Here is an 8,055-nt window from a genome sequence, read left to right on the forward strand (position 1 = left end):
ACAAGATTAGCGCTGGTTGTTCAAGTGCAAAGCTCCTTGCTTCTTATTGTTTTGAATTCTGCACGAGAGCAAAAAAATTAGTTATAGTTGTTTCTGTATGAGTCTACCAGTGGAATTGATCAAGTGTGTGGAGGTTATTAATGAATTCTATCATAAAACTAAATGATGAAAGCCCGTGCTACCATCGGCCCAACACAAAAAATAGTACCACACTTTTTTTAGTCTGTCTAAAAAAGAATGATATATTTTTATGTTTAGAAATCATTTAATTTGAAACTTCCCCTTTTACCTTTAATGAAATGATTTAAATCCACACAAATATCTATGACTTGTTTTAGACCACAAGTTTCAAACATTTTTCCTTTCGTTTTTTAAATTTCGTGCGTAGTCAAACTATATCACATAAATTAGGACAGAGAGAGTACCGTTTAGTAATATAATTATGGAATTTTTATTATAGAAAGTATTATAATTCAATTAATTGAAAATATCAATAAATTATTTTACTTAGTCCGCTTCTCCCATATATGACTTTCCTGGTTTGGTTCTCCAATTGAAAGATTTGAACTACACCTTCTCCTTTTGAGTTTCATGCCATCATCTCTTTCTACTCAAAAACACTGAAAAACGCTTTCATATATCAGCATCTGTTGAAGTCTTAAATTTTTAAGTATAGACCAACTTCATCATTTTAAGAAAATATGTGTATACGTTTCTTGACTGTTTATATTTCGTCTTCTTAATATTATTCCTCATTATTTGTGTGAGACGTATATGTCTAAACTTACACCCAAAGGCAGAAGTTTTAAATCTTTTGGTTTTATGACTTCTTTAGTGGTTTTTGTGTTCAATTTAAATCGTTAATTCTTTTTTCCTGAATTTCTCCTCTTTAAATTTTCTTTAACCGTACCTTTACCATTTTCTGAACTTATTACTCCCTCCGTCCCAAAAAAATAATCCTCTTTTGACTTGGCACAAAGTTTAAGAAATAAAAGAAGACTTTTGAAATGTGTAGTCCAAAACAAGCCTTAGATATTTGTGTGGCTGTAAATCATCTCAGAAAGTTAAATTGTTTCTAAATATAGAAAGAGAACAATCTTTTTGGTACATACTAAAAAGGAAAGGAGAACAATCTTTTATCGTTATGAGGGAGTATCATTATTTAATTGTCCCTTTTTTTTGTTGCAATTGTCTCCTATTTCTTCACGCGGACCCCACCTTATTTTTTTTTTTGCAATTGTCTCTTAATTTTCACGTGGACCCCACCTTATTTTTAAAAAAAATTTCTACCATTATAGAAGAGTGGGACCCACCTTAATTTTTTTTAAAAAAATTTACTATTATAGATCAATTTAAATCGTTATTTCTTTTTTCCTGAATTTTTCTTCTTTAAATTTTCTCTAAGTGTACTTTTACTATTTTCTGAACTTATTATCATTATTTAAATGTCTTTTTTTTTTTGCAATTGTCTCCTACTTCTTCACGTGGACCCCACATTATTATTTTTTTCAAATTGTCTCCTACTTCTTCACGTGGACCCCATCTTTTTTTTTTTTTTTTTTTTGCAATTGTCTCCTAATTCTTCAAGTGGACCCCATCTTAATTTTTTTTTTTAAAAAAAGTTTCCTACTATTAGAGAAGAGTGGCTCTCACCTTAATTTTTTTTTTAATTTACTATTATAGATCAATTTAAATCGTTATTTCTTTTTTCCTGAATTTCTCTTCTTTAAATTTTCTCAAAACGTACCTTTACCATTTTCTAAACTTATTATCATTATTTAAATTTTTTTTTTGTGTTGCAATTGTCTCCTACTTCTTCACGTGAACCCCACCTTAATATTTTTTTTTTTTTTTGCAATTATATCCTACTTCTTCACGTGGAACCCACCTTATTTTTTTTATTTCTACTATTATAGAAGAGTGGGCCCCACCTTAATTTTTTTTTAAATTACTATTCTAGAAGAGTGGGTAGACGACGATCCAACCCACTCTTCTAATATAGTATAAAAGAAACACATGACAGGAAATTGACATGGATGTATTCATTGAGTACATTGAACATCAATGGGAATTTTATTTCAAAAATATTGAACTGATTGTAGGAACTGCTCAAGTTGATCTTCTGTTACTGTTTAATGTTGGAGTTGTGTTTAAATAAAATTAAATATTTTAAATGAAAAGATGTGTCCTTTCATTCTTTGGCTACTACCAGTTCTATTTAAATTCAAATTCTTCATATTCCAATGTGAACTTTCTTCTCAATATAGAATAATAAATTTCTTCTCTGCATAGTAACTTTCTTCTCCAATTCCAAAGAGATCAAATTGCTTGCCTAGATAAATTTCTTCACTATTTGCCTAGAGCAAAAATTCAAAGGCTTGTCATATCCACTGAAACTATTTGTGTACAATCTCATAGTAATCTCGCAGAGGAGAGGGAGCAAATATCATTTTTAGGAAAGCTTTTTGCATGAGTTTCAAGCCTTCAATTCTGTGTTCATTGTTCATATTATCAAACCTTCATCTTTATGTGAAAGAATTGATTTTTGTTATGTGATAGAAAAACTCATGTGTTGGATGATTTTCTATTACTTGGAGCTAAAGGATGCTCAATTACTTGGAGTCAAAGGATGCATTGCTTGGAGCCAAAGAATGCATTGCTTGGAGCCAAAGAATTCTAAGATGTGGAGGAGAATTGAAGAGCTCATGTAACACACTTGCATCCTAGGGCATTTTATGCCCATAAAATGAGAGGCAATTCTTCTTTGTTTAGCATTCCAAAAGTCATACAATATATTGTAGTGAGTAGAGAGTTAAGAGAGCAATTTGCTTAGGTGTAATTGGGAAATCTCCCCTTCCTTTGTTAATAATATAAAGGAACTTGTTCTCTGGTGGACGTAGGATCATTTTAATCCGAATCACGTTAAATCTTGTGGTCTTTCTATTACATTTCCGCTAACATTATGGTTTTCTTTAAACAATATTTTTTGTGTTCTTCTTATATTATTTCCAACATTTAATGCTTCAGATAGATTGAGCTACTTACAAATCAAGCAAAAGTTCAGTTTGGTTGATGATGACAACTTGATCATATTGCTTCAATCTCTCAGATGTAAGAAGTATCATATTCTAATTAAACAGCCTAGCAATACAAATATTTCATCAACTAATCATTTTGATCACAACTACAAGGTCACTGACAAAATGAGAAGGATAAGGATCCCTTTGCTTCCAGTGGTTGAAAGGAACAAGGTGGTTCAAGATGTTGACTAATCTGATATATCACTCCTATTATATCAATACTTAATCTACATTAAGCTATTGAAGTTATTACAACCGTCAAACAATTCCTTAAAGTCAATAATGATGAGACTATACCGCATCGGTGACAAACGACAACCTTGGGCGCCTTATAAGGCTTGGACAATCCTTCTCCTTCGAGTTAGCTTTTGGGTATGAGTTAGTCCCAATGCCTAATTTGACATGGTATCAGAGTCAGGCCCAGGTCCGATCCATATGGGGCTCCGAGAAAAAGAGAGAGGGGCAGAATGCTCCCCGTCCAATTGACCGGTCCCGAACCGATAGGGGGAGAAAATACCTCTAGTCCATGAATGTACATGCTCCAGATCGGACAGTAGATCCCGAATTGAAAAAGAATATCCGGATCTGAGGGGGTGAAGAGAATATACTATATTGGTGATGGACAAGAACCCTGGGCTCCTGATAAGGCTTGGGCTATCTTCCTCCCTTTGAGCTAACTTTTGGGATGTGAGTTAGGCCCAAGGCCTAATTTGACAAATGATTTCGCTACAAAAAATTCCATGGATTGCCCGTCACACGGACTGGTCTTTAATTTTTGCCCCTCAATTCGCTGGTCTTTAAGTTTTTCCCCTACTTCTCATTTAATGAAAATTTGTGGGCTAAATTACCCTTTTCGCACCAGAGATTCTAGGTTTGATCCCCAGCAAAGTCGCAAATAATAATAATTTCGCAAGGCATAGGTTTCTATGAACCTATACCTATTCGGGCGAAATTACATAGAACCTATGCCTTGTACGGAAAAGGTTTGGGGAAATGAAGTTCTGCCTTAATTTCGCAATTATGCCTATAGGTATAGGTTCTATGTAGTTTCAAAGGAACCTTTGCCGTGTCCGGCATAATTTCTATGTAACTAAATAGCGAGCAGGCATAGTTTCATATGAACTTATGCCTTGTAATTTTTTTTTCATTTTTTTTTTTTACTGAGCGGGGGTTCGAACCGAGAACCTTTGGGTATTTTCGGCCACATTTTTAAGCGAAGGACAAAAATTAAAGACCAACAATTTGAGGGGAAAAAAATTAAAGACCAACGCCTTTGAAGGGCAATCGTGCAAATTGCCCATTTCACTATTCATCACCCCGAACCTCAAGAACTCTAATTTTTAAAAACAAATTCAAGAACGGGATAAAACTTGCTTCAACTAGTGATTTCTATTTAGCATTTTATTTCAAATGAGTATCCATAATTGAATAGGGTAAATGGTTACCTTGTGTATCCCAAACACCCTAGCTTGAGCCTTGGAAGAGATTCTTGAAGTTTTAAGAATTTTTATAGATTTTGATTCGTAAATATGTTAGTTCTAGTAACAAATGATTTTTTTTTTTTTTTGGGTAACTAACTTTCATTTCCTTACAAAAGTGGAACATTACAAAACAGAGAAACATAGAGTACTTGTTGGATATACAATCCCCACAAAGCCAGGGGTGGCTCAATAACATTGGAGGCCTAAAGCAAAATCTTTACAAGAGGCCCTATAATGAGCATCATTGACCAAATAGACAAGTAAATATAAGGAATTGAAAAGAAAAAAAAAAAAAGGGGGAACTTGATTTTTTATATTAAAAAAACTGAATAAATTAATGAAATATTTATTTGTTACGATACTTGCGTGTTTGATTGCATCACAACTTAGATATAAGTGACTAACTAATGAATAGAGAAAAAGACTTCTGCACAAAAGTAAAATAAGATTGGCATAAAATTAGTTAGGTTAAATTTCCTCTGTCTCAATTATGTGCCACCGCTCGACTAGGCACAAAGTTTAAAAAGAAAAGGAATACTTTTGAATTTGTGGTCTAAAACAAACTTTAGACATTTGTGTGGCTATGAATATTTTCATTAAGAGTTAAGGAGAATTTTAAAATTAAATTGTTTTTAGTTATAGAAAGATGACACTCTTTTTTTTACAGACTAAAAAGAAAAGTTTGTCACATAAATTGAGACCGAAAGAGTACTCCCTCCGGATAAAAAAAAGAGCCCACTTAGCCATTTGCACACCCCTTAAGAAAATACTAACTCCTAGAATAAAATAGGTAATTTAACTAAACTAACTCTAATTAAATAGGCATTGGGATTTGATCATATAACACTTAATAGGGGCAAATATGAAAAAATAAGGTTAATGCTTTCTTGATTTACTAAGTGAACTCTTTTTTTTATCCAAAAAAAGACTAAGTGGACTCTTTTTTTAATCCGGAGGGAGTACTAATTAATGAGAGGAAGAAATTAAGTTATTAAACATTAATATGAAAACAAAGAAATAAATTCAATAATCAGAAATAATTTTATAAATTATATAAGTACTATATATAGAGAAATAATAATTTTGGGACCCCAATATTTTGGGGCAAGTGCTTCACATGCTTTAGTAGGGTCTATCCGGCACTGCACGGAGCCTCCAGCCAAGTATCAAACAAACAAAAACCTTACATCAAGAGCACTGGTAATTAAGTAACAAATGATGTTTTTGTCATCACACCAGTGTGAGTTCCAATACCTCGGGCTTGCTTTAACAAATTTATTTTAAGCTCAAATCCATTTCAAATTTGAAAGTGTAAATTTATGGAACTTTATAAGTACGAGTCATAGGAAAATATGAGAGCTTCTTCGTTATGAACAGCTTCAGGGGCGCATTTATGTATAAAAAATAGATCGTGAACCTATGATCACTCGACTAAACTCGATATATTAGGAGTATAATTATTAAAATATACAGTATTTGTTATTATTTGAGGGAACACATGATCAAAACAAATTGAGTGAAGCACTGGTCAAGTACTGGGTTTACTTCAAAACCTACTTACTGCAATCTTGCTTCTGACTGCAATCTTGCTTCTTCTTTTCTTTTTTTAATTTCTAAAGCAAGTTTCCCCTTTTTATTTTATTTTCTTTTCTTTTTTAATTTCTATAGCCGGTTTTCCTTTTTTATTTTAGTTCTAATCCTCCTCTTTTGTTACTATGCATCTCCTTGATGCCTTTGTAGTTATAAAACAACTTATTTCATCAAGAAATGTAATTAATTATCTTTTCTTTGGCCAAGTTAATATCACTATAAAATTTTATATCTTATCTTAAAAGTAATGGTGAATCCATCCTTTTAAAATCCTGAATTCGCTTCTGGACAGCTTTACCCATAATGGGCATATCTGACGCAAAGCCGGATTAATCAAATCCAATACGCTTCAAATACCAGATAGTTATAAAAGTAGAATTCTTTCTTTTCCAAGAACCATTGGACTTAGACCACAGAAATGCGAATCTTTATTTGTGTCTCACATTTCTCCACTAGCTGCAGAAGAATAATAACGTGTTACCAAATAACCATATGCCCCAATAAAAATCCATTGTGTCCGTATCGAGATTAATTTCTATAATTGATTTAATTAACACTTTTAATTATTCTATTTCACTATCACTATCAGTTGATGATGAATCTATCTATAATTGCTTTTTTCTGGGCTACCATCATTATATAACTAGATACCGGAGCCCGTGGCAGCACGGCTCCAATATATGTTAATTATTTTATTTTTATGCAATAATAAGACTTCTTCAACATATTTTATGATGTTTTTTGAAAGTTACATGTGGAAAAATAAAAGTTTTAGGAGCAAGAGTTCAATAATTTGTGTTACAGTATATTTTCTTTGTTTCAAGTTATGTGACCTTGTTTTTTTTTTTTTTTTTTTTTTTGAAGATATGTGCTAATAATCATTTTAAACCGTCATTTTAAACTGCTAATCAAACCTTAACCACCATTTCAAGACTAATTGAATTTTAATTACTTTTTAAAATCAGTAAACATCATTTTAACGACTATACCCCTAGATTAAAACGTGACAATCTTTAAAACTTCACATATATGTACTTGGAATGCAGGAACTCCAGGAAATGTTTCTAGAGTAGTATAATCTTCAAAACTTCACTTATATGTATGGTAATTATATGTCTCTATTGTATGATATAACACGGACATATAATTATATGTGTGGTATAAAACACTCTTTGTATCTTTATTTTTACGCGAACTATCATAATTATGTATTTACTAATAAATTATATTGGCTATTTTCATGCTTTATAATTAGAAACTTAATAAATTGGAAAATGCCTACTTATATTAGTTTATTTTCGGAATATAAACATTGCAATAAGAACAGAGTAATTTATTTCATAAACATATTTAATTAGTTTTATTACAATATTACAGTTAGTCCTGTTACCTAATTATACTTGTTTCTTCAGATATTATTCCTTATTCACCACAACTTTTAACCATTTGTAACTTTTAAAAATTAAGTCTGTTAATAAAATATTTATTTCATATCAAAAATTAATTTTATAAAATAATTCTAACTGGTGTTTCTCCACCTATTTAACATATTAACTATAGGTAGGATATACACTTACTGAAAAAGCAATGGAGAAAGAAAGAAGTAAAAGATGCTGTCACACCCCAACCTTGGGAAATGTGGCGGCACTTGGCACCCGAAGGCCCGAGCGAACCAACCATGGCATCTGCGACATGTAATATGAATAGTAGGCCAACAAGGCTGCAATGTGACACTAACAAGAACCAAATGTATAATCTTGCACGCAGAAGAACCCAACAACAACCTATATATATATATATATATATATATATATATATATATATATACCGTCTAAGTTCGGCCCAAACTCAAGATATAAAAATAGATATTTTAACTAAAGAAATATAATTTGTGTTAGTACAAG

Source organism: Lycium ferocissimum, chromosome 6, assembly GCF_029784015.1.
Source record: "Lycium ferocissimum isolate CSIRO_LF1 chromosome 6, AGI_CSIRO_Lferr_CH_V1, whole genome shotgun sequence".
NCBI lineage: Eukaryota > Viridiplantae > Streptophyta > Magnoliopsida > Solanales > Solanaceae > Lycium > Lycium ferocissimum.